Source organism: Geotrypetes seraphini, chromosome 7 (assembly GCF_902459505.1).
Source record: "Geotrypetes seraphini chromosome 7, aGeoSer1.1, whole genome shotgun sequence".
Classification (NCBI taxonomy): domain Eukaryota; kingdom Metazoa; phylum Chordata; class Amphibia; order Gymnophiona; family Dermophiidae; genus Geotrypetes; species Geotrypetes seraphini.
This window is the reverse complement of record NC_047090.1, coordinates 60,191,769-60,204,513: the sequence shown is the minus strand read 5'-3', so window position 1 is coordinate 60,204,513 and position 12,745 is coordinate 60,191,769. Positions and strand designations below refer to the sequence as shown.

At 43.0% G+C, this 12,745-nt stretch overlaps 1 protein-coding gene across 8 annotated transcripts in view; it reads left to right on the top strand.

Annotated features, from left to right (window-relative positions):
* The window catches only part of PRR5 (proline rich 5), a 269,323-nt gene that overhangs the window by 115,147 nt on the left and 141,431 nt on the right, over positions 1-12,745 (top strand). The window contains exon 1 of one of the 8 annotated variants that reach the window (XM_033951452.1): positions 10,219-10,260. The exons of the other annotated variants lie outside the window; for them this stretch is intronic. The gene's annotated coding sequence lies outside the window, so the exon portion shown is untranslated. Of the gene's footprint in view, positions 1-10,218; positions 10,261-12,745 lie in introns of those variants that run through there. 8 annotated transcript variants of the gene reach the window in all.

Genomic DNA, 12,745 nt, shown 5'->3' with positions numbered 1-12,745 from the left:
ACATACATTCCTTATAGAAAGAGTATACATTCTTCGTGCGCTGCTCCAATGCTCATAGGAACTCTATGAGCGTCGGAGCAGCGCAGAGCATTCAGTGGGCCGGCCGGTGCTAAAACCTCTTGTGCGGTTTTGTAAAAAGGGAGGGGGGGGTTAAATTTGGTGTCTTTTTCGCTTGTTTTCATTTGCCAATGCCATTAAATATGGGAAATGTCATTGACATTTCTTTTGTTTTTTTCAAACAAATCACATCTTATTTGATACACAGCTGATACAAATCAGTACAATTCAGTAAGAGCCGCATAGAGTATACTAAGGTTTTTATTTTCCCTAATTCAGGAACCTATTAAGGCTTGTATAGATCAAAGTGAGGCAAGGAACAAACAAACAAAGTGACAACACCAGGAGTTGTACATTAATAAACTGTGTTTCTGGTGTTTGTTTAGGTAGTATATAAAATTTAGATTAAACAATAATCTGGCGGAGTGGATCAAGGCACTTTACAATGTATAAACCATAAAATTAGGAAAGGAACTCCATATATTCAATTATAAAGTTTTAATCAGCCTCATAGGAGGAGACATACAAAAAATGAGAAAACAGTTTCTACGTCAAATATCAGGATAAAAAAACGTGAACAAAAGAATCAAATCAACAGAAATACCATTATATAAAAGGTATTCATTTGGGGGCAGATTCTGTAAAGGTTGTCTAAAAGTTAGGCATTGTTTAGACGTCCAAAAGTACATATTGCACTATAGAAAATCGCGCTCAGCAGTGCTGAGCAAATCTAAGCGCATCTATATTGTTAGACGTCCTTTGCAGAATTGCCTTTTAGGTGTTGCATAACTGTGACAAACCCAGGTCCGTTTCGGGTTTTGGCCAAAACAAACCCGAATCCGTACCGGGTTTTGCCCCAGTGATCAGGAGTATTCACAGTGCACCTAGATGCAGGAGGGCTGATCAGGTGACCTGCCAATGGATTGATGAAGCTGACTTCTGCTCTGATTCTGACATGTAGGTAGAAGAGACAGGGCAGGGAAATCCTACACTCCATGCAGACCTGCCACTGTCAGAAAGCTTATTCAGTTTGAACAGCCTGTTAAAATCAGGGCTAGGGAGAAACCTGCCTGTAATAGCAGGAAGCAAGCCGGTGTGTGGAAAACCCTTCCCCCCCACCTTCTCAGAGGGGGAGTGGTTATCCACAGGATATAACGAGGCACAGGGGACACATGAGGAGGAGAGAGGAGAGACGGGAGAATGGGAAGCTGAGAGGAGGCAGTCTCTCACAGACTGTCCCATGCTGAGGCAGATGAGTTACCTCTTGTCTGGGACACTGGAGTACAGCCAGAAGGAGAAGCCATGGAGGGGCAGGAAAGCTGTGTAGGAGCTGACACTCTGCCAACACCCATGGAGACCCAGTAAGCCTAAAATTGGGATTTAATTTCTTTATGCTGCAAGCTTGTCTCTTACCCGTTTGAAGCCAGTGAAGCTCTTCTGGGAAGCCACATTTTTTGAGGTTTTCTGTAAAGCAGGAATGTGTGTGTTTTCTGACAAACCATTTTGAATGTATTTCCTGTATGATGATTCAGCTGGGAAATCTCGATGGTCCTGCTCAGCTGTGCCTGATTGCTACAGCAACGTTTAGAGGGAAACGTTTGCTTGATTTTGAACTCTGAATAATGCTGTGATTCTTATGTGTTCTGGACTGTTGGATAAAAGCATTACTTATCTGATTATTACTGCTCTGGTGAAGAGAACTGTATTTCTTGACTGATTAAAGTCCAGAAGCAGGGGACTGTACACAAGGCAGTGCTGACCCAGATTCAACTGCCTAATTATATTATTGTGAACCTTTGTATTTCATGCAATATCAGTCCATCTTGAACTACAAGGCTGTTGCCTATATTTTTTTGATTTATTCAACCAGTGGTTTAAATAAAGTTTATTTTTGCTTTGCCATTTCTGACTAAGATGCCTTTATACTTTGCATGCTGATAAGTTTGGAATGTGCCTGTTCTAAAGACCTGAAGGATCCCTTAGTGGAAAGGGACACGTCGGGTTTCAGCTTTGGTCACATTCCCAGGTGCTCGCTGCGCCTTACAGGAGCCCGGGTTGTGACAATTTGGTATCAGGAGTGGGATTTGGTACCTCCTTCAGGTGAAGAAAGACATAGCAAGGTGGGAAATTTTTTTTTTTTTTTTTTGTTCTTCTGGATTTTCAACTGTGGATTAATGTTGCCGGAGGAAAAGTTTGTTGGACTAAACTTCTGGAAGTGATGGCTGAACTGGGAGTTAGAAGTCTTCAGGACAGCGTTTTGGAGCCTGCAGAGGAGCAGCTGGATCAACAGCGGAGGAATCCACAGCAGTGCAGCGCAGGAGAGTGTTCCAGGAGTGGAGCCGGTGACCAGACGATCCCTGGAGTTTCCAGTGGAACCAGAGGGGGCCGGGAGGTCCTGGAAGAAGGGCGGTGCACCCTGTAAGGAGCACAGAGGCGAAGACTCACCAGTACTGCGGTAAGCGCACTAGACAGAGGGTCTAGGAGGGTGGTACTGGGGGGTCAGTGATTGTTAGGATACCACACTTGGATGGAGTGTTTGTGTCTCTCATTTCCACAGATCCAGGATGGAGTCTTCAGCATTTGTGGCAGTGGCAGCGGAGTGTCACAGGCAGAACGAGGAGCTGAAGAAGGTGATAGACGCCAATCAAGGTCTGTGGCAGGCGAGCCAAGAAGCAGCAGAGTGGCACCACAAGGACTTTGTACATGTAATGGAGGCACAGGCACAAATGATGGGACGGCTTTTGCAAGTGTTAGAGGCGTACATGGACGCCCAAAGTAGGGTAAATATTGTGAGACCTGCTTTTAGAGCACACCCACCCACACCCATCCCGATACACACATCTGGGGATATAGGACCCAGTGGGAAAAGATTTGCTAGAACCCAGGGTAACACCCAGAGGAAATTTACACCTAATACAGGGGTGCAATGTTTCAAGTGTGGGGGAAGAGGACACCGACAGTGGGAAGGCAGGCAGAGGAGAGACTGTACCATAACAACTGAGGTAAGGAGGAGCCCTCAGGGGGGTTATGTGCAGAAGGTATGGGTACAAAACAAAGCAGTGACTGCCTTACTAGACACAGGGGCGGAACAGAGTGCTATGGCCAGTGACCTGTGGCAACAGATAAAAGGTGACATCTCTGAAAGCACTAGCCTTAAGGAAGTTGAGATAGGATGTGTCCACGGTGATAAAAAGAAATACCCGGTGTGGATAGTGAATGTGAAGAGTGAAGGGGCAGCGGTATCATTGCAAGTTGCCCTAGTACACAACCTACCTTATGCCCTGATATTAGGTCAGGATTGGCTAAGAACCCAGGGAGGAGAGTTCCAAGTAGCCGGCCATAATAATATAAGCATACAGGCGGGTAGCCAAATATTAGGGGCATGGACCAAAAGAAAGCAGAATTACCCGAGGAGAGTACGGAGAGGCTGGCAGCCGACATTAAGATGGGTATCAATGTCTGATAAAGCCAAGGCCCCTACTAGAGCTTATGAGCGCGCAGCAGGTTATGACATATATGCAGCTCAAGAGGTAGAGGTGCCCGCTCAGGGGAGAGCAGTAGTATGCACTGACATACAGGTATCACCACCCCCAGGCTCCTATATAAGACTTGCCTCACGGTCAGGTTTGGCAGCGAAGAAGGCTATAGAAGTGGCAGCTGGGGTGATTGATCCCGATTACCGGGGTAATGTTGGAGTAATATTGGTGAATCATGGGTCGGAGCCCTATTGGGTCCGACAGGGGGATTGCATTGCTCAGATGATATGTGAGCGGATCTGGCCAGCAAAATTGCAACAGTGGGTACACTTGCCAGTAACAGGCAGGGGTGCTAAAGGCTTTGGCTCATCCTATAGGGCAATTCCCGCAGAGCAAGGTAAGCAGGAACAGCTACCAGGAGAGGCTCAGCAGGGAGTTAGGATAGGACAGAATGGCAGTCAAGAACATAAGATACAGGGAAGTGTCCCAGAAACAATTACACTACATGAACCTCAAAGGAAGGGCAGAGCAGGTATGGAGGAAGTCCTCAAACAAGAACTGAGGGAGTTGAGGGAACAATTAAAGTCCCTGAGGGAGGAAAAGAAACAAGAAATGTACGATCATACACAACAGTCAGCAGAAACCTTTAATAAAGCCCTGACGGAGATGGCTGGGCAACTCTCCCAAATAGGCAAACAGGTAGTTGATAACCAACATCAGCAAGAAGAACTGGGAAAAATCTTAGAAACCCTATCGGGGAGATGGAAGGATAGGGAAGGAGAAAATAATAAATGGGGTGAACAGAAACAAGTACTAGATGCCCAAGTAGAACAACAGAAGTTGCAGCTTGATAAAATGGAGAATACACTAAAAGAAATTCAAACCCAAGTAGGGAGGAGTAAAAAGGAAAGGTTGAATGAGAGGGCTGAGGCTGTTGCAGCCCTAGCCCAGCGGGTGGAAGGGGTAGAAGTTCTGGATCAAAGAGAGATGGAGCCTACCCAAACACCAGTGCTACATTGGCCTGAAGATTTTCAGGACCCTCCTGCCATTACACAGGACCTTGAGAAGGACTGTAGGAATTCTAGGTTAAGTGAGGAGGCTGAAATGAATAGGGTAGAGGAAGATCTATCCCTACCGGACCCAATGATGTTAGGAGAGGAGGTAAGACTCTCTCCCCAGAAGTGGGCACAATTTTTCCCTCACTTGTGTCCCGGTCAGCTCGGAGGGAGTTTACAGGGACCTGAAGCCACTCAGTCCTCAGGTAAAAAAACTAGAAATAAGAAACGTCATTGATTATTGCGCATCCCAGAGAATACAGGAGGTCCTTCATCTTTAAGCAGGAGTCAGCTTTTAAGTGTGGGGGAATGTGACAAACCCAGGTCCGTTTCGGGTTTTGGCCAAAACAAACCCGAATCCGTACCGGGTTTTGCCCCAGTGATCAGGAGTATTCACAGTGCACCTAGATGCAGGAGGGCTGATCAGGTGACCTGCCAATGGATTGATGAAGCTGACTTCTGCTCTGATTCTGACATGTAGGTAGAAGAGACAGGGCAGGGAAATCCTACACTCCATGCAGACCTGCCACTGTCAGAAAGCTTATTCAGTTTGAACAGCCTGTTAAAATCAGGGCTAGGGAGAAACCTGCCTGTAATAGCAGGAAGCAAGCCGGTGTGTGGAAAACCCTTCCCCCCCACCTTCTCAGAGGGGGAGTGGTTATCCACAGGATATAACGAGGCACAGGGGACACATGAGGAGGAGAGAGGAGAGACGGGAGAATGGGAAGCTGAGAGGAGGCAGTCTCTCACAGACTGTCCCATGCTGAGGCAGATGAGTTACCTCTTGTCTGGGACACTGGAGTACAGCCAGAAGGAGAAGCCATGGAGGGGCAGGAAAGCTGTGTAGGAGCTGACACTCTGCCAACACCCATGGAGACCCAGTAAGCCTAAAATTGGGATTTAATTTCTTTATGCTGCAAGCTTGTCTCTTACCCGTTTGAAGCCAGTGAAGCTCTTCTGGGAAGCCACATTTTTTGAGGTTTTCTGTAAAGCAGGAATGTGTGTGTTTTCTGACAAACCATTTTGAATGTATTTCCTGTATGATGATTCAGCTGGGAAATCTCGATGGTCCTGCTCAGCTGTGCCTGATTGCTACAGCAACGTTTAGAGGGAAACGTTTGCTTGATTTTGAACTCTGAATAATGCTGTGATTCTTATGTGTTCTGGACTGTTGGATAAAAGCATTACTTATCTGATTATTACTGCTCTGGTGAAGAGAACTGTATTTCTTGACTGATTAAAGTCCAGAAGCAGGGGACTGTACACAAGGCAGTGCTGACCCAGATTCAACTGCCTAATTATATTATTGTGAACCTTTGTATTTCATGCAATATCAGTCCATCTTGAACTACAAGGCTGTTGCCTATATTTTTTTGATTTATTCAACCAGTGGTTTAAATAAAGTTTATTTTTGCTTTGCCATTTCTGACTAAGATGCCTTTATACTTTGCATGCTGATAAGTTTGGAATGTGCCTGTTCTAAAGACCTGAAGGATCCCTTAGTGGAAAGGGACACGTCGGGTTTCAGCTTTGGTCACATTCCCAGGTGCTCGCTGCGCCTTACAGGAGCCCGGGTTGTGACATAACGTCCTAATAACATCTATAATGTTATCGAGTGTTAGCATTATAACATCATTAAAATGGCAATTTTATGCTGTTTTTTACATTAAAATTGTATGCAATAAAATGCTGGCACCACTATTAAATTGTATTTATTTATATACCACTTATATCCTATGTGGTTTTTATATTTGGCTCCTTTAACATATTTCTCTTCTGTTCTGGTTGCCTAAGTCGCATCCGCCTACCTAACACCCAACTCATTTATTAAATGTTGTGTCCTAGCAGATTTACAACTCCCTGTGACACTCTTGAAGCAAGCAGTGCTGGGCAAAAATAGACAGGGTAATACTACTAGGTTTTATAGCGCTTTTTTGATGCAGCACCTATTAAATACAAGTTAGTTTGAGAGACCATTTTGAGTAGACAATTTTAGCCTAAACAATGGAAGAAACTCCTTCACTTTTTACTGCAAGTCTCCATAGCTAGTAACATGGTAGAGAACAGTTTCCCTCCAAGAAGGCCTGGAAAAGAGCCTTGCAGTTGGCTGTCTGAGAGTTCAGATGTGGTCAGGTTCCTGAAGGGCACATTATGACTCTTCCAGTCTCTACATCAGCCATTTCCTACTTGGAATCTTAATCTGGTTCTCTGGTCACTTGTGAGTCTGCACTATGAACCATTGGACTGAGCATCTCTGATGGATCTTACTGTCAAGACGGTATTCTTGGTGGCCATTGCATCAGTGTCCGAACTTCCGGCTTTGTCCTGAAAAAATCATTTTCTTCAAATTACAGAATCCAGCATGATCCTGTGCACTGCCCCAACCTTTATGCTGAAAGTAGTATCTAGTTTCCACATCAACCAGGAGGTGTGGTTGCCTGCATTTACACCCTCGAGTTTGAGCAAACATGACGGGGTGTTGAAATTGCTGGATGTGAGCAGGCTTTTGCTGAGGCATTTGGAAGTCACAAAATAATTTCATTTGTCAAATCATCTGTTTGTGTTGGTTGGCACAGCCTGGAAGGCAGACTAGCTTCAAATACTACCATTTCAAGGTGGATCCAAGTGGCAATTTCATCTGCCTTTATTAGAGCTGGAAAGTGGCCTCCTATTTCTCTAAAGGCGCACTCCATGAGGTATTGCTTTCTCATGCGCAGAACCTTCAGTGGTTTCTCCAGAAGAGATCTGTGGAGTGGCAACTTGGTCTTCTTTATATATCTTTACGAAGTTCTACAGAATAGCTGTGGCGGCCAATAAGGATTTCGCATTTGGATGCGCTACCGGAGGAAGTGATCAGGCAGAGTACGGTACAAGGATTCAAACAGGGATTGGACGGATTCCTGAGGGATAAAGGGATCATGGGATACTGAGAGAGGTGCTGGGATGTAACACAGGTATAGAAAGCTAACCAGGTAATATAGAAAACCAACCAGGTCGTGCATGTGCAAGACCGGAGGGTTAGGACTTCGATAGGAAGATAGGACTCAATGGGAAACCAAGGTGGCAAGGGGGCCCCTTCTGGTGATTCAGACAGGTCGTGACCTGTTTGGGCCGCCGCGGGAGTGGATGCTGGGCAGGATGGACCTATGGTCTGACCCGGCGGAGGCACTGCTTATGTTCTTATGGATCTTCAATTCTGACAGTAGGCTCGTCAATCCCATACTGAATTTGAGGGACTGCTCTGTTACGTCCTGAGTATTCTGGAAAGATTAGGTTCTTACCTTGATAATCTTCTTTCTTGTGAACCCTCACTCTATTCCTGAAGCCCGCCCTGGGAGTTGCTGATTCGCCAGTTGGACTTCTGTTTTTTTGAAAAGCCTTTCAAAGATTAACATCTGTGACTTTTCATTTCATAACTTTATACAAAAAATTTCCAGGAGAAACACAATAATTCAGTACCCAAACAGACTCAACACATATCATTGCTACTATTTATCGCTATAAAGAGTTTTCAAATAATAATTATTTTAAAGGTTTATTGTTATTAGGATTTGTTGTCCTGCATATCAAAGTACAGTATATCTAAATGGCTTACAATATGTCTAAGTCACACTGAATATAGTAGAAGGGTATGTATTATCATAGCTTAAAGAGCTAGGAAGTCAAAGTAATGCTGTATAACTGAATAAGACTTCTCAGTATACAAATAAACAAAATATATATCTGGCTTATAAAGTAAGTAATTTAATTGTTCACATACACTCAGAATTGTGAGGTTTGACCAGGAGCGATAGCTCCTATAGCCAAACCCACCGCCCCATCACTGTGTATGACTTATTTTAAAAGAGACTTGAGATGAGCATACTATTCAAACACTCAAATTAATTTTCAATGGCAAAGGAGAGGAAAAAGTTCCCACTTAGCTTTCAACTATGTCGACAGGTCCCGACATGGACCATGTTTCGAAATTCTTTCTCAAGGGACCCAGAGGGTGGTGTAAACTGCTCGAGATGCCAAAGAAATAAGAGTAGTGTGATAAGGGCAAAAAAACCTTGTAATCTGTGAATTAAAGTATAAAATGTCACTCACGTGTGATTACACAACAACCATTATTAAAGAGAAAATCTATAATACAACTCTTCAAAAGGCAACACAGGAAAAAGATGGAAAGGGTACTTGCCATATACATAACGTAACTTTACTTCACTGCTTCATTCATACAGCGGCTAAAGAGCCGCCGAGTAAACTGCTGGCTTAAATATCTAATATGTCTAAACAAATGATATGACAGTGATGGAAAAAAGGAAAGAACTCCAAAAATTCGTAGTAAAGAATGGGGTGGGCAGAACATAAGAAAGTGTGTGTCTTGGTTCAACTGTGCTATTGCCATGAGTTATTGCCATGAGTAACCTAAGTAAATGTGTCTTTGAAAAAAAAGGTCTTAAGATCAGTTTGAAATTTATCAAGGGAGGTCTGTGGTCTTAAATGTGGTGGTAGACAGTTCCATAGTTCCGGGTCTTGAACAGAGAAAATACTTGTAGTACCTCGGATAGTGAAAGATTTACAGTCCACTAATCAGTTATATAAACAAATATGTGCCTGTTAGTTTTTAGGGAAGACCATAATCTCATCCAGGTTCAACTCTCTTTGCCTATTTACACGACACAAGACCAAGGCTAATGAGAAATACTTTTATTATGAAAATAGAAAAATATAATTCACAAGCCAGCAGCAATATCTAAATATTGTTCACAAAATATCTGATTACATATATGAAACTCAGTACATAATCATCACAACACACTTGCTAGATAACTAAGTAAAATTACTTCTTACACACACTAAACAATTCTTTATAAATAATAATTATTCCTGATTAGCAACAAACTATTACAGTTATCATCAAAAGTAGCTTTACAAGTCTTATCCTATATCACAATCGGATGCACTTATCTAACCCCAGCTGATAAGATAATAAGTTCCGTATCCTCACCATCCAGTTAGGCCTTGAAATCAGGTGAAATGGAAGACATTCCTCAGCTTAGCAGATGTAGAAATCCTTTGGTTACAGGAACAAGTATTTGTCAGGCACTGATAAAGCTGTAATTTATTGGCAGCAAAAGTTTCCTTGAGATGATGGAATTCAGATCTGTTTAAGATCCGATTCACTCTCTCTCAGGCAGAGAGTCACACGAGGTAACTGTTCAAGTCTTAATTGTTATAAAAGAGATGCGTGCAGAACACCTGTGATGAGATTTGAGTTCACCCACACCTAAAACACAGACTAATTATAATTAGCACCTTTTCACTCGGATCTCATCAGATGACTTCCTTGGACCAATCCAGAAACAGAACTTAGATGAATAGCCTTTCTGTGTAAAGTCTCATACAGGCTAGGAGACACAGGCGCCTTTCGATAGATAAGCACAGCATAGGAGTATAACTCCCCCAAGATTCACACAGTCTGAGCATGAAGGCATAGATGGATGTCCTTGACTAGAATACCATTCTGGTACATACCCAGAATGCATCAGGCAGAAACAGCAAAGATGTGTTCTTCTTTCTCTTCTTGCTAGGTTCATGCTGGAAAGATTTCTTGCAGACAATGGTTCAGGCTTGATGATGTCAGAGAGGCCTAATCTTCAGGTGCAAATAAGGAAACACCCGTACAGGTGAAGTGATTTCACAGAAACCTGGAATAATGAGAAGATATGTTCATCAAAGTGTGCGGGAAGAACAATAAGATGTCAAGTTTCCAAAAAAGTAAAGTGGTGATTCAGTAGAGCATAGCTTAAATACCAGTAACAGGATTTTATATGCGATATAATGTGAGATAGAAAGCCAGTGTGGTGATTTTAATAGTGGGGTAGCATGAACAAATTTTTTGTGACCAGTAATCAATTTTATGGCAGTGTTTTGTATAATTTGGAATCATCTTTGATCTTTTACCGTAATGCCTCTATAAAATGAGTTACAGTAGTCTAGACCAGTGGTTCCCAACCCTGTCCTGGAGGACCACCAGGCCAGTCGGGTTTTTGGGATAGCCCTCATGAATATGCACGAGGCAGATTTGCATGCCTGTCACCTCCATTATATGCAAATCTCTATCATGCATATTCATGAGGGCTATCCCAAAAACCCGACTGGCGTGGTGGTTCTCCAGGACAGGGTTGGGAACCACTGGTCTAGACTGCTGATAATTAACGAGTGAAACAGAACATTTAAAGCTTATCGTTCTAGGATATTGCAAACCGAATGAATGAGTTTAAGCTTTAGAACGTGATGTATGCTCCGCTCCACCAATACAGCCACAGTGTATTTGGCCATAGATATTAAGGAACTATCACAGAAGCACACTATTCCTTTTATGGCTTACACCAAAAAATATAACTTTTAAATGAAATTGAAAAAATCACTTATCTCTGTGTGATGATCCCACTGGCTCAAATCATCCTCAAACTGTAGTCCAATGATTTTCTCATGGGTACAAAAACCCACTGTGCTTGCAATATAGACTCTGACACTATGCTGTAATCTTCCAAAACATGTTTAATCCAAAACTAGTGTACAATAAAAATCTTCACCCTGTTTGCTGTCATAATTATTACATGTTCACTTTATTTAAAGTTATGTTTATTGAAAATTTCCAATGCATACAAATCAAGAAACAGTGTTTAACTTAACAAGGAAATTTACCATCTGAATGTCTGTCCATTCCCACCCATCCTCCTTCAATCCACTAATCCCCACCCACCCTCCCTACTATACTAACCAGCAATAATAATCCAAGAGCCAGTGTGCCATGGCAAAAGGAAATCATGGGCTTAACAAGTGACTGCGAGCTTTGATGACAAAGAAAAACGTTCCATAGATACCTGCTGTATCATTAATATATGCCAATGGGAGAGAGTAGGTAGTTCCTGTATAATCCAACAATGCAGTATAGCTTTCTTCCCCAGCATAACAGCACGCTCCAAGAAACCCCGAAACCCCTTTGGGGATGAGCGGGGAGGGGTCTCCAATGTAAATAACATTTCATAGTAACATAGTAACATAGTAACATAGTAGATGACGGCAGATAAAGACCCGAATGGTCCATCCAGTCTGCCCAACCTGATTCAATTTAAAATTTTTTTTTTTTTTTTTTTTTTTCTTCTTAGCTATTTCTGGGCGAGAATCCAAAGCTTTACCCGGTACTGTGCTTGGGTTCCAACTGCCGAAATCTCTGTTAAGACTTACTCCAGCCCATCTACAGATTTAGGAAAGGAGGCAAAAAGAATCAGACTAAAGACCCAGCATGGATAAACAATGAAGTAAAGACAGTGATAGGAGACAAGAAAACATCATTTCGGAAGTGGAAGAAGGACAAAACGGAAGAAAACTGGAAAGAGCACAGGGAGCATCAGAAAGAATGTCACCGAGTGGTCAGAAAAGCCAAGAAAGAATACGAGGAGAGACTAGCCAAGGAAGCAAGAAACTTTAAACCATTTTTCAGATATGTAAAAGGGAAACAGCCAGCAAGGGAGGAGGTGGGACCCCTGGATGAGGGAGACAAGAAAGGAGTGGTGAAGGAGGAAAAAGAGGTGGCTGATAGACTAAACAAGTTCTTCGCGTCGGTCTTTACAAAAGAAGACACATCCAGCGTGCCGGAACCAGAAAAAATCTTCAAGGAGGATCAGGAGGGTATATTATCATGCATGGAGGTAAGCCTCGAAGCCGTTCTAAGGCAGATAAATAGATTAAAAATCGACAAATCTCCTGGCCCAGATGGGATCCACCCGAGGATATTGAAAGAGCTCAGAGACGAAATAGCGGAGTTACTCAGGCATATTTGCAACCTATCCTTAAGATCAGGGATAATCCCGGAAGATTGGAGGATAGCAAATGTTACACCAATCTTCAAAAAAGGATCGAGAGGCGACCCGGGGAACTATAGACCGGTGAGCTTGACCTCAGTTCCAGGGAAGATGGTCGAATCACTGATCAGGGAGGGTATCAATGAGCATATAGAAAAAAATAAACTGATGAGATCAAGCCAGCACGGTTTCTATAAAGGACGATCGTGCCAAACGAATCTACTACATTTCTTTGAGGGGATAAGCAAACATTTGGACCAAGGTAGCCCCATTGACATAGTTTATCTGGATTTCCAAAAAG